The following is a 15,166-nucleotide window of genomic DNA, read 5'->3' as shown; positions in this document are numbered from 1 at the left end:
TGTGGTCAGTCACAGGGAAACCAAAATAGCGGTACACCACCAGTGCCCACTCTCAATGCCTTTTTACACCGAGATGTGAAATGCAACTGTAAATGTTTTGAGGTTTCAGCCCTTTTAGGTTGGTACACAGCATCTGACTCACCGGCTGCTGCACAGTGCCTGTGTTTGCTGTTGTGTGTCAGTGCAAGAGGAGAAAGCAGATGATACTGTTATTATGCAGAATCACTTCCACCCACCATAGTGACTCACCAGCACGTCACCGAAGAGGATTTACATCAGTTTCAAAATATATCTCCGTTATCCATTCCCATCTCAATAGATTATTTATTTCTTCCTTCCACTCCTCTGAGTGATGACAACATGGCTACACTTTTCCTCTCAGAATTGGAACAGGGCTGGTGGCTGCTCCTGGCTGGTTCAGCTCAGTTTGCCAGAAGCAATAGTCTCTTGCTCACAGATGGAGCAGAAATGCCATGTTGCAAGGGCTGCATCCTCCCTCTCCATTGAATGACTGAGCCCTTTTCCTATGACGGAGGTTTTCTTCTTCAGCTAAGATTTTTTTGCCACTACTAAGAGCAGGTCCATTCATTTGTATCTTAGAGTTGACTCATCTGTGAATTAACGTAAGATAGCGTTGATCTCTGCTTGCCATGATGTGCCAGGCTGTAAATGATGACGACTCAAGGGCTGCTTAATTTAAGACAGACTCATTTGCCTGTTTAAATTTGCTACTGCTTTTAACACCTTAGTCAAACAAACTGCAGTGGGAAGTCAGTTAATTTGGGAGAGGAAAATGAAAATAATCTCTTTTAGAATAGCTGGTTATTCTCCAGTGGTAACACACTATTTCAGTGTTGTGGAAGCACTATAAGTGATTTGGGCCTGTTAATGATATTGAATAATTAATTGCATTCTTATTTATTTGAGGAATTCCATTAAATTATTAATTTTGTGGTTCTCTGCCATACTTTGTGTCAAAATGTGAGTAGATGATGTTTAAGTGTATTTGAATGGTTGGGCTTAAATTAAGATCGGGTGGATTTACAAATCTGAATACGTCTGGAAATCTGGAGGTTTAGCTCTGTGCCTCATTTCTCAAACCTGCAAAAAGGGAATATTCCAGCCTTTGGGTTGCAGCCAAAGTAAATATTCATGCATTGTATGGGATGCTGTGCTGGTACACAAACTAGAATATAGTGTATAAAAGCAAAAAAGGTCTATTCAGAGGACATCTATCCTGCAAAGGAGCCCAGCTGCTCTCGAGATGGCATGGGCATGCGGAGCTGAGGGAACATTGCCCTCCACAGCAGCTGCTGAGCCAGACCCATCTGTTGCGCCCCAGGGACTCCAGGGATCCACAGTTGTGTTTAAATTTGCCTTCATCAGTTTTCCCCATCATCAGGTCTGGCTCAGTCTGAAGGCCAAAACCTAAAGAAAAATCCTCCAGAAGAAGCTTCATTCACCTGCCCTGTAATTTAGGCCATGCATGCTGAAATGTGATAGTTGATAAATATCTGACTATTCCAACCTTTTCTACAGCTCTTTATTAGACAATCTCCATGTATCACTTTCCCTTGCATATACCTAAGTTCATGCCAGTTTTTAACTGTCAGAAAGTTGTTTTTCTTTATCTTCTTCAATAACTTTTCAGGCCTTCAGTTCCACCAAAAACAATAAATCTTTTTAAAAATCTTGAGGATTTACCTTTCCCTAGGAATTGTTTGCAGGTGAAAGACAGGTCTTCCCACTCTGACTCTATGCCTTTATTTCCTCTTTAAACAGCTGTTTGTAATTACAACTAACCAAAAAAATAAGACTATGCAGGAGCTTCTCATCAGCCAGAAGGATGCGTCCCAGCCCCAGCTGAATTCCTTTCAACAGACCATTTTCTTTTTGACTAGTCATCACAGACATTTTGAACAAAGATCTGGATGCTAATAATAATAATTCCATTTTATTCTCATCATTCGGTATTGGTTAGATTATGAAAACCCATTTCAAGATAGCTAAATTTATGTATTAGAGTGATGAATTATCCTGAGTTTGAAAACAATGATTTACAACTTTCTTGCTGTGGTGTGGTTGAATGATGAACTGAAGTTTCTGCTCTTTACACACAGCACCAAAATTTTAACTTAAACAGTTACCAGATTTCACTGTAAGATGTTTTAATAGGTGCTGCTTAGAGTACTGTGATACTGCTGTTCCCCTTCAAAAGCACAAAGCAGAGGAACTGTACATGGAATAAAAATCTGTATTTTTAACCACTATGGTTTTCCTTTTAAGTTTTCTTCATATCTACTTTTTGGCATTTTAACCTGAAAAATCTCATCTGGTATCAACATGGGAAGAAGTCGGTTCACTAGGATACACCTGATTCAAATGGCTGAAAACTCATGGTAACACAGAAGAGCCAAAAATGAGTAAAAATTTAATTTTCATTTTTAAACAGAGAGGATAGCGGTGCAATCATTTAACTATGGCTTACTGAAGTGTTAATCCATTTAGCTGTTTAAGACTATGTGTTTTATCAGCAAATAAGCACTAGCTCAGCGAGCCACTTCGAGCCAACTGCAGAAGTTAACTTGTTTAAATTCTTTGAGTTTTGCTACATGTAACGGTCCTGTTGGGCTTAAACACATTCACTCTCCAGGCTTCATCAAAAGAAATTTACAGTTATGATTGAATACAATGTAATTATTATATAAAATCTTGACAGCTTTGAAAATCACCTTCTCCTAAGAATTACCCCTATCTTCTGTTGCTACTTGATTTTAAAAGGGAAGCAGTTTGTATTACCTACGTACAAAACCATCAGAGAGCTGCCTCTGGGAGGAAATTGTCCCACCATGAGATGAGTGTTTCATTAGTTGTCTTCCACTGTGGGCCTCCTGCTGGTCGTCTCTCTTGATTCATGAGATGAACTCAAGCTCTTCCCTCGAGAGGGCATCAAGGACTGTAGATTAAGATAAAATAATTATGGTCGTCTTTCTGATCTTCTTTGATGCTAGCCTAGTGTGTGAGGAGAAACATAAGAGATTTGTAGAGTCTGATCAGACCCAGATCTCAAGGTGAGAGGAGGGAAATTAAGCTCTGGTGATTTCTGGCAGTGAAGATCCTCATGCAAAAACATGAGGAGTTCTGCTCAAAATAAATCAATACGGCTGTGAGAGGAGGTTAGCAAAGTCAATTCTGTGCCTGCTGAAGGAACATTTTTCTTTTCCCATCTTTCAGGAAGAGTCAGAGATTTGTGTAAGATTGCATGCTGATATCACTGTGTGCAAATACCGTTCGCCTGTGAGAAATGATTCAGGAAAGGGAGGAGGAATTCATGCATGAGCACAGTGTTAGTCACAATTGTAAAGGCTTCGAGGCCTATTTTTAAACATGATGGTATGAGCACTTCATGTTGGTCAGCCATATAGCCTTCTGTAACTGCATCCCAGCTACAACCCTGTTTTCGCTAATGCCATTGCAAATCAGAGTATGGGAAAAGCCTAATTTCAGATAAAATCGATACATTTCTTCATCTGCCTTGAGGAAAGAGGAAGATGGGGTTAAAGAAGAGAGACCAGAGAACAAGAGCTATCATCACAGTATACTTACACAAAATGTATCTCGGCCATAATCGTGAGATTACTCTGAATGTGACAAGGAGACAGAGATTAAACAGTTATTTTAGTGAAAAATCAGTCTTCTCCAGATGTTACCTAGCACAGGCAAAGTTTGCTCATTCATGCCGAGAACGTTCGCTGAATTTTAGATTTACTCAGCTGCTGTTTCCAGAAGGAGCTGCGCTACAGACCAAGGCACTGCTGGAGAGCATTGCCTTGCTTGGCCATTATGTCTACCCATGACATCACTTCAGCGCACAGATTATTTATTTGTAGTTTCACTCTGCACCTGGGAGCCCTGACTGTGTACTGTGGGTTTATTGTACTACATCTGTGCAAGCAGAGCAGCCTGAGTCCACTGGCCTCAGAGGACGGAGACCGATAGCTGGGGATCATTGGTTGTTGTTTGCTTCTTGCATTCCTAATGGCTGAAACAAAGTCATGTTGCCAAAACAGCTGTCACTGACCACAGCTGTATCACTGATATGATACCAGTGCATTCAACGTTCGTCTGGGTTCACATGCAACAGGATGGCAGCACCTTTGCTTCATGCTCTGTGTGTGATTCATCACAAGGATAGGGAGAAAACCCACAAATTTAAATAAATTCAAGAACAGTTTAAAAGCAACAACAAAAAAGAAGAAAGTTTGAAGCAGCCTGGCATAATACTGCAAAACAGTGATTTGCAGAGAGCTCTGCGTAAGAACTGCAGCCTGAGACAGGAGGTTGGAGACATCGTAGTACGAAAATGAAGCCCTTGGAATTCAGTTAGAGATGAAGACATCTAACCCTATCTATGGCCCATTACAGTCTGTGGGGGGATCTAAGGAATAGCTTGGAAAGCAGTTCAGCTGCCCAGACAGAGTGGGGGTCAAGTCAGGTAGATAAGCAAAGCACCTGATGATCCAGGTAGGATCCAGAAGGATATGGGCCTCCAGAAGGATACGGGCCTCCTGTTGGCTCCGTGTCTTACCTGCCAGTCCTGCAGTTGGACTCAATGATCTTAAAGGTCTTTTCCAACCTAAATCATTCTATGATTCTACCAGGGTATCTCAGCTGCCTTATGGTGTGTGGAATGGCACTGGACACCTCTGTTTACATAGCTGTAACAAACCACATCTCAGGTTGTCTATGGTGAGAGCTTAAACATACAGCTTACATGCAGACAACATGATTTTTGCTTCTAGAGCTGAATCTTACATCTTGTATTGTTTGGTTAAGCTGCCTTCTGTCTGCTAACTCTGCTCCTTCCATTCTTCCACAGGAGATGCTCATGCATCCTGATTCTTTTGCCATGTTATGCAAAAGGGTTGGATACTTCAAAATTTATTGCTTTGAGATATTATCATTTGCAAAGATTTTACTTAAGACATGGCAAGGTGTAAGTAATTACATTAAAAAAATGAATATAGTTAGTACTGTAAAGTAGCTGACCCACTTCTAAAGGTTGTTGTGAGATTCACAATTATCTTCTTCCAAAACTCAAATTTCACAGTTGTGGGGGTTTTTTTTGTTGTGGTTTGTTTTGTTGACTTAGGAAATAGTTCAAGAGGAACAACGTTCCCACAAAGTTATTTTAAACATAAATGGACTTTGTATTATTATTCAGGTTTGACTATTAAATTCCTTGGGGTTGGTTGCGTGAGAGCCAACAAGAGATACAAAGGCCTGAATGAGGAACCTGAATTGTCTTCCAGCAAAGCAGAGCAGCAGGAAAATTATAGGTTTGATTCAGCGTTTTGAGTGTAATCCTAGCCTGACAGAAACAAGCAGCAAGACTGTCATTAACTGAAATGGGGATGATGTTTAACCCATTCATTTTAGCTTTTCTGGTTTTGAAGCTCTAAGGTTTGAAGTGCTTGTATATTTATATGAGAAAAGTACTTTTATTACTACAACAGCTTTTTTCACCTAAACACAAGAGAATCCTTTTCTACCTGTCTTAAGTAATACCTTTTCATAAGGCCAGCTGAAGTATCTAATGAATCTAAAGATGTTTTTTAAGAATTTAAAACTTTTTTAAATGAATGTAAAGTTTTTTTACCTAAATAATTATCTTAATATATTTTTCCATTAGAAAAAATTATAAAAATTATTCAAAACTGCTACTTTACAGTACTAACCAAATTAATTATTAGAAAAATGTCAAGGCGCATGTACCATAATCCATTTTGGTATCAGCTGGGCTAGATCTTCCTAAATAGTTTAATTATCAATTTTCCACAGAGTTTGGTCCCACTCAAAACCACTTGGAGTAATAGGTTTGAAATTGTCATTTGTGTCAATAGTAACTACTACAGCAGTCATACTGTTGAACAAGATGGCAGCAACTGTCTACTCAGCACCTATAAAAAATATGCCCAAGCAGGCTAGCTGTGTAGGTGTTTCAAGAAGGCTTTAGTGCTGTCATCTCGGAGACATGATTTTGAAAGGTTTGGTTCTTCTTTCACTCATCTTAAAAAATAAGGCATCATTTATATTGCCTTTGGACCACCTCATATCTTCAGAGGAGGAATTGTTGCTGTATCCACTTTGAAGAGTCAGGCAGAGCTTTCTCTACCAAAGCTGATGAAAAAAGCTTTTCTAAGACACAACATTTCCACAAGCTGTGGAGACCAGAGTGAAAATTAGATCAAAAGTACCTTCACCTGGTAACAAAGATGCTCATAGATACACACTTAGAAGCACTTTTCTAAATTCTTATGAAATTTTGCCACTACATGTGTATCACACATTTTTAGAAACTAACCATTTTGGACAGTTCAAGTGAAGAAATCATATTACACCAGTTTGGTATTTGGGAAGAAACTTTCTATTTCTATTTCATTCTGCTGAAGTAAAATTGTCTTGTTATATTCTTCAGAATTATGTACCCCAGTTAAAAATGTGACTGCTTCACAATTTAGCACAAAGTTGTTCATCACTATTAACTTCAGATTTTGTTATCACCAGGAATTAAAATCTGATTTTTTACACTTTCTCTATAAGTACAGATATATGGGTCAGTATTACAATATTTTGAATACTAGTACAGCCATGATACACCAGTAGAGTAATGGTGTAGAAACTAATCCTTTTTGGATGCGGAAATAAACTCAGCAAGTAGTATGATGGCATATTAAGGCGGACCCCACCACTTCACACTGGTGTAGCCAACACAGCACAGCTTGTGTGCAGGTAAGAGCAGTGGCAGAGTAATCAATGCATCCCACTGGTTCAACATTCATTCATTTTTAATGGGAAATTATCTGCTGGAGGGTAGAAAGAAGCCAAAAATATTTATTAGTTTAGAGCAAACGACAGTAAGGAGTTCCTATAGGGTGGGACTCTGTGTCACGGACATTTCTCTCCATGCCAAGATTACTCATCATGATCTGAAAAAGCAAATTTAAGTTTAGGCCTTAAGTGTCTCTAAATGTGCTGAGCGCTTCTAAGCAGTCTCAATGCCCAGTATATAAATGATAGGCTGATAAAGTCTGTGGTGCCATATTGGTGCTAACATCTCTCTCACAACAGTCCCAGCAGCAGTACCGACCTGTCACTTTGTGATGAATCTCTCTTTGGTTGCATTTGCTGTCTATTTCCTATTTCCTATTGCATTCATCTAAGTTTGTGATGCTTGTTTTCATGTTCTTTTCTGGCACCTATTTACTGAACCTTAACCTCAAACACAGCTGTAAAAACATTGGTATAGGTAATGCTGATCCACAGTTTCACAAAGGGCAACTGGGATTTATTTTGGGAATGGTTTGGCTTTAGTAGCTGGTGAAAACTTTGTCTTTTCTTCTTGCCACTTCAAACATTTTCTGTACTATTGGTAACTGAAAAATCCATATATAATTTAATTTTTCCAGACCTTTAATCAATGAAGCATAATTAATAGATTGATCAAATAATTGGTCAGTGTACCCTTTGTCTTATGACGCTTTGGAGCCTTGAGGATTGCTGCAGCATGACAAGCCTCAGGTTGCGTGCTCCAGCGCCTGCTCCAGGTTGGATAAGCCCTTACGAGTCTCTTGTAACAACACAGTTAACAAGTACATTGTGAAATATAACCTATTCAGAAACAATATTGTTCAAGAAATAGTTTTACTAATGTCTACAAACTTTCACATAGTTGAATTTGGCAAGTTAGGTTGTTGTTTAGCTATGGGAGATAAAGACAAGGATGCATCTGAATTTAGGGCAACCAAGTGGGGATTGCAGATACTGAACACTTTAAAAAAAAAACAGGCTGCTGAGAAGAGAGGGAGAATATTGCTTAGCAACATGAAAACATGCAAAACTGCAGCCTCTGGTAGAATGGCAGTTTGTAAATCCAAGAGGAAGAAGGGAAGGGAGCAGTGGAAGACTGTAAAGGAGTGAGAGCAAAGGGAAGAAGTCAGAGTAGCAGAAGGCCAAAGAACTAAGAGATTCAGTAAAGAGTATGCCATGACCTACGACAGAGTGTTGCAGTCAAGATGATACAACAGAGCAGAACAAGACTGGGGAGCAAGCAGGGCTAAGCCATTGCCCTTGGCTGCTCCAGTGTGTAACGAGGGTCCTTACCAAGGTTGTTCCATGTATCCCAGATTGACGTTTGTTCTTACAGTTGCTTTCTTCATCGTGTTTACAGATGAAGTTAAGTTGAAAACAGTTTTTCTGTTAGACAAAGCAGTTAACTGGTACATAGGAAAACAGATGGGTTTCAGCTGGACCAGTTGGCAGATCTGCCTTGGGCTGACACTATTACTGGCACAAGGTAGAGAAGAGCAAAACAGATGTATGCAAGAATAAAGTGACTGTGTAATGATGTCCACAGTGCCTCTGTCCCCAGAGACCATGATTTTCTCCTGAAGATTCTAGAAAGAAAAGACAAGCCTCTGCCAGGCTCTATTAGAAGTTATCAAAACCCTACATTTTGAATATTTAACTTAAAATCTAAGCTTGCTGTGGAAGGAAAACCTGATAGCTCAGGAACTACAAGAATATTTTCACACATCAAAAAATTCAGAAATCTATTTTAAAAAGAGAAAAAGATTAAAAGGCCTGCGACAATGTTTTACAGCCTTCAGTTGCAGGATCATTCTATCTTTCCCCTGTGTTGCCATGTGTGTGAAGCAGGATTGTATAATGCAAAAGGAGATGGTACACAAGGTTGAAGGTTGAAGTCTTTTGCTTTGATGGAAAAAGCATGTGATCCCTAAATAATCCATTTAATATTTGGTAAGATCAACAGAAATAGTAAAGAGTGTAGTCAAAGAATCCACTTTTAAAATATTGAAATCTCACAATGTGCCTGAAATTAGACATATACAATTTAAAGTAGCAATTATGAGTCTACCAGAATGTTGTTCCACTGTCAGGACATGTCAATCTCTTCAGGCTGTTCAGTGAGAGGTTGAATACATGCACGGCACCATATGAACCTCTAGGGAGTACGGGGAAGCAAAGCATAATAATTATGGGCAATATTAAAAATTTCCTTCGTATTCTGAGACCACGAGATGAAATCATTAAAAGATCAAACACTTTAGTTCAAACCCAAATCATTCAGGAAAGGCTTCGTGAATTTTACCCTGGCAGCTTTCTGAAAGTAGCCCGAGATCGCTCTCTAGAGGTGAAAAATAAAGATTTAATTTCTGAAGACTATGCAAAACAGCACACACAGAGACATATAGTAAGACGGGGGAGGTTCTTAGTGAGCTTACATTGGACAAAAGCTAAAACCACCACATTTTTTAAAAGAGTGGTACTGGAGCCAATAAATAATGAAGAGCCCTACAACATTGTGCACGCTCACACTTCCTTTCGTAACTCTTTAACGTAAAAGTGCAGTTGTCTAGCCGAAGCTGGCTCTCCAGCATCTGCTTTTGCTTAACTTAGTTTCCCCTGTAGTTTTCCTGTTGTCTCTGCCCAATGCAGGGCTCTCCAACAGTGTCAACACAGCTGCAGCTTCTCAGGTCCCACCAGCACCACCATCTAGCCCCAAAGTCTCAGGGAAATAAAATGTAGCAATAATCTGCTTATGGACTCAAATGAACCTCAGGAAAATTACATTCAATTCAATGAAGTTGCAGGAATTCAAGTATTACACTTTTATTTCCCCTGACCTTACAAAATGTGAGCTTCCTGGTGATACACAAAACCCAGACTTTTGCGAGATGAAGTATTCATGATTTATTCTATCATGATCCTTGCCATTAGTGCCATAGTACAGAAAGTGACAGAGTTCATTTGTTTATACTGAAGCAACATTAAAAGATCCCAGGCGGGGATCCCATCCTCATAAAGTCAAGGGTGATCCCATTCGGTTAGGACTCATTTCACGTATTGTGCTCTTAAAGATATTTAAGTCAGTATAAGATAAACTATACACTATCTGCCTGGAGACAAATACTAAGATGCTGACAAATGTTACAGTCTAAGAATCCAGTCCCAGTTGGGCAGAAGGCAAACACCGCTTTTGTTGACATAAGTGATGGAACAAAATTCAAATATCCTTTCTGCAATGGGAATGCTGCCAAAAACCTCAAATTCACATACAAAGGTATCTGGGATGAAGTTACCTTCTAAACACTTCTGCTCAGGAATCAGTCACTGCATGCACTGTTTTTCTATATCTAATATTTCAGCAGAACATAGATGCATTTATCTCCCAGAAAGCTTTCAAAATCATCAGTGTCTTTATGAAAACTAAACTAATACAGAGGTTTAAAAGCTGAGCATTTCAAAATGCTATTATATTAAAAAAAAAAAACCAAAACACCAAAGATCTCACATCTGTTGGTCACTGTGGATTGACATGTTTAACATCAAAAATCCTTAAAACAAAAGCAGCCTCAGAAGCAAGTGCTTGAATACTGCAGGAGCACTCACCACCCGCTGCCCAAGAAAATAAGAAGTCTCACAACCACCTTATCAATGTTTATGAATAACTGATGGGAGGGTGTACAGAAGAGGGAGCCTGACTCTTCTCAGTGGTGCCCAGTGGGCACAAACTGAGACATGGCATATTCTGTCTAAACATAAGAAAGCAGTTTTGCTGCACTGGTGTTTGAATACTGAAGATGGTTGCCTAGAGAGGTTGTAGAGTCTCTGGACTTGGAGATTTTCAATACCGTACTGGACACAGTCCTGAGCAATCTGTTCTAGCTGACCTTGTTTGAGCAGGGCAGGGGTGGGCTAGATGATCTTCAGTGGTGCCTGCCAACCTCAGCTACTGTCATTCTGTGATGTAGTCTCATCAGAGCTGAGCTGAGGGAACTAATCACCTTCGTTGACCCACTGGCAGTGTTCTTCCTAAGGCATGCTGTTGGCCTTCTCCACTGCAAGGGCACGTTGCTGCCTCATGCTCAACTTCTTTTCCAAAAGGAGCCCCTGGTCCTTTTACTGCAGAACTGCTTCCCAGGCAGTTGGGCACCAGTCTGTACATGGGGTTATTCTTCCCCAGATGCAGGACTTCACATTTCCCTCTCTTGAACTTCATGAGGTTCCTGTCTGACCATTTGTCCAGTCTATCGAGGGGTCTCTGAATGGGGACCATCTGGCGTATGAGCCACTCCTCCCAGTTTTATATCACCAGCAAACTCGGTGAGGGTGTACTCTGTCCCATCATCCAGGTCATTAATAAAAACGCTAAACAATACTGGCCCCAGTATTGACCCCTGGGGTACACCACTAGTGATTTGCCCCCTGGGTGGATTTCATGTCACTGATTACAAGCCTTTGAGCCCATCAGTTCACCTGTTTTTTAGTTCACCTCACTGTCCACATACCTAGTCTGTACTTCATCAGTTTGCCAATGAGGATGCTATAACAGACAGTGTCAAGGGCGTTGCTGAAGTTAAGATAAAAAATATCCACTGCTCCCCTCTCACCTACTGAGCTAGTCATCTCATTGTAGGAGGCTATCAAGTTGGTAAGGCACAAATCAACACTGACTGCCCTTAATCACCTTCCTGTCCTTAATACAGTTTACTCCATCATCTTCCAGGGGATCAAGGTAAGGCTGACCAGACAGTAGTTCTCCAGATCCTCTTCTTGCCCTTCTTCAAGGTAGAAAGATGTTTGTTTTCTTCCAACAAGCTTGTTTGCGGTTAATTTTCCTTAAGTTCACTGAAATTCTCTCCTGCTCTGTCCTCAGCTATGGTGATACTCCCCCATACCACTTCCTGATCATTAATGAGAGTTACTAGGTCTTTTCTGCATCTGCTTAACTGCCCCTTTTACAAGCTCCTAGCTACCACATTTCCTCTTCTTCTGCCCAGTCCTCCACTTCTTCTCCCCAGTCATGGTGATCCTGGAACTCACTGCAGGTATTGCTTTCTACCACAATTTCATTACAAAGTTTTATTTCTCAGTTTTCAAATGGTATCCATCAGCATTTCAAGATTTATTCTAAATTTACTAACATATTAGTACATTGCTCTTTTAGATACTTCTGCTGTGCAGCAGCTGTCTCCCCTTCTCAGATTTTGACTACAGACATGTAAATTGTGACAATCCAGTTATGCCTGCTTTTCCTATTAGGACATAAATCATCTGTTGTTACTTACTATAATAAAAATAAAATTCCTGTACTACTCACATTCCAGAGTAGACTATGTTCTTAATTTCTTCCACAAATTACTTTCTATCTTAATCACTTGGCATGCTTCTCAGAAACAGAATGAAATTTTTCCATTTCTACATAGTTCAAACCCTGTTCTATTTGCCAGAAGTCTTTTAAGAACCATAGAAATAGAATAAACTGTAAAACGAAAAGGTTTGATTCTAGCCTTTCCCTATAAATCAAATCTAACACAGACTAACTCCCACTCCTTGTATCCAAAGTATCTCTCTTCACCACTAGAAAAGCCCAATGGTATCAGACATCAGCTATTCCATGGCTGGTCACTAACATTTAATAATCTTATCATCTTCCCTTCCTTGTAGACAGCAGTTCTGAGCCTGTTCAGCCACAGATAACTCCAGTCTAGATGCATTGCTGAAAGGAAACACACTGCAGGTATTTCCCTGCAGCCCATAGAGTGGACCACAGTAGAGCAGGTATTGTCCTGCAGCCCATGGAGAGGTCCATGCTGGAGCAGGTAGGCACACTGTAGCCTCTGGAGGACCCAAATCAGATAAGATAGACATGCCCTGAAAGAAATGTGGCCCCTGGAGGACCCATGCTATACTAGGTTTATGATGAAGGACTGCAGCCTGTGGAAGGAGCCATGCTGGAGCAGGGGAAAAGCGTGAGGAGGAAGGTGAAACAGAGAGGAACTGTTACAAACTGACCATAACCCCCCATTCCCCATCCCTCTGTGCCAAAGGAAGGTTAGGAATAAAGGAGGGAAGTTGAGCCTCAGAAAAAAGAATGGGGATAAGGTATTTTTATTTTTTGTCTGCTTCTCACCATCCAAATCTATTTTAATTGGCAATAAACTAAATCTTCCCCAAGTCAAATCTGTTTTGCCTGTGACAGTAACTGGTAAGCAATCTCCCTGTCTTTACCTCAACCCATGAGCTTTTTCGCTTTCTTTCCCTGTCCCACTGAATAGGAGTAGTGAGAGCAGCTGGGTGGGTATCTCACAGCCAGCCAAGGTCAACCCACCTCAGCCTCTAATGAGACTTTGCCATATTCAAACTTGTGTCCTCTGGCTCTCATCTTATTACCCTGTAACTCTGGGAAGTGCTCAGGCACATCAGAATGCTCCATCTTCTCTGCATCCTCTGCTCAGGCAGTTGTAAATATCAGTAACATCTGTCCTTTGCTTTCTGTCTGTCTCTTCCCCAGGATGAAGAAACACCAATTTCCCATGTCATGGTGCTCCAGCTCCAGGTGTCATGACATGCTCCAGCCCCTGACAAGCTTGGGTAACTTCCACTGGACTTCCTCCACTATGGCACTCCACTTCCTGTAGTGCAGAGCCCAGATGCTACCTCACAAGTGCCAGATATTGGGGAAGGATGGCTACCTACTTACTAACAACACCCTAGGAGATGGTTGGCCTTTGCCCCAAGTGCAACTTGTTTTCTACAAGCAGTCCCAGGTCCTTTTCTGTAGAGACGCTTCCTGGCTAGTCAGCCCCCAGCCCGTACTAGTGCACAAGGGCTATTCCTCCCCAGGCACTGGACTTCGCAGTTCTCTGCTGAAGTTCATGCAGTGCCTGTCAGCCCATTTATCAAGCATATCACATTCCTCTTGCACAGTGACTGCTTCCCTCACCTCAGGTGGTGATGTCATTCTATTGTCCAGCTACCTCTTGCTTCTGTTCATTGGAAAAGACTCTAGTGCTGATGTAGCAGGCACTAGGTCCCTTGAAGAGGACAAAGTACATAGCAAAGGAGTTTGTACAGTACTTACTGTAATTCTAGACCTTTATACTGCACTTGTTTGTAGGGTTTGAAAACAAAATCAAAAGGAAACTAAGATGTAGAGAGAGCAGTTTAGCCTGATTCCTTCTGTGAACAGGAAAGCAGGATTACATGCTTCCAGTGGACCAAAACCAACCTCTTTACCCCTAAGTAGTTTATCTCTGTTACAATGGGCTCAGAACCAGGATGATTAATCTTTGTACGTAGTAATTACAAAAGTCAGTGGAAGGGGCGTAGCTGGGTGGTAAAGGGGAAAACCACTTCCACTTGCTCACACACTTTAACCTGGTCAACACAGTAAGCAGCTGTTATCTTCTGTAAGGAAGCGTGAACACAGCTGAACACTTGATCTCACTCTTTCCCATTTTACCTATAAAAAAATAGTAAGAACAACAACTGTGATTTTATACAGTAAGTTTTTTTTTGTAGACTTCAACCCCCCCTTTCATTATCAGTAGCTAGATGCAACCCTTGCACTCAAAAGCTAGCCTGCCCTTTTAATAATTGGAGATCTCAATGTTGGCTTATCAAAGATAGCAAGTTCATCAAAAGCGCCTCTGGTCCATGGTTAGATTTTCTATAGCTGAAAGCTCTTTACTGCTTAGATTCACAGTATTGGTATTTTCAGTTAGGGACCAAATTAGAAAAAAAATCCAGTGGTCACAGTACTTCAAGTCTTAATTCAAGTCAGTTTTAAAAGGTACTGGAGTTTTTACTGCTTATTTAGCAACTGGAATACGTAGAATACTTGTAATAGCTGTGATAACTGCTACTGAAATAAACAATCCCTCTATACACATGAAAAGGAAGCTGTCATAGTCCCTATATGGTAGAAAGGATGCTGCCAAAAAAAAAAAGTGAGCATCTTATAGTACAGTATTCAAAGCCATAAAGTAGGCCCAAGATTCAACTGATTGAAAAGAACAAAGAATTATCAAGAAATCCCAAGTCAGCCTAGCTTGTTAGCATTCCAGGTTACTCCTATCTTCCCAACAATCATCTCATTTTTTTTTAGATTCACAAAGATATAAACACGAAGAACATTCATACATAGGTTTGGTGGCCAAACAACATACTTGAGCATTTCTTCACAAAGGAAAAGACATACCCGCATCTCTTAAAAGTATTTGTGCTGAAGTCAATTGCATTTCTGTACCACTGCATGCAGGATGTAGCATCAGTTTTAAGACTTAATACATTGCTTCAG

The sequence above is a fragment of the Strix uralensis genome, chromosome 1 (genome assembly GCF_047716275.1).
Source record: "Strix uralensis isolate ZFMK-TIS-50842 chromosome 1, bStrUra1, whole genome shotgun sequence".
Classification (NCBI taxonomy): domain Eukaryota; kingdom Metazoa; phylum Chordata; class Aves; order Strigiformes; family Strigidae; genus Strix; species Strix uralensis.
The sequence above is the reverse complement of the archived record's forward strand: the minus strand, read 5'-3'. Positions refer to the sequence as shown.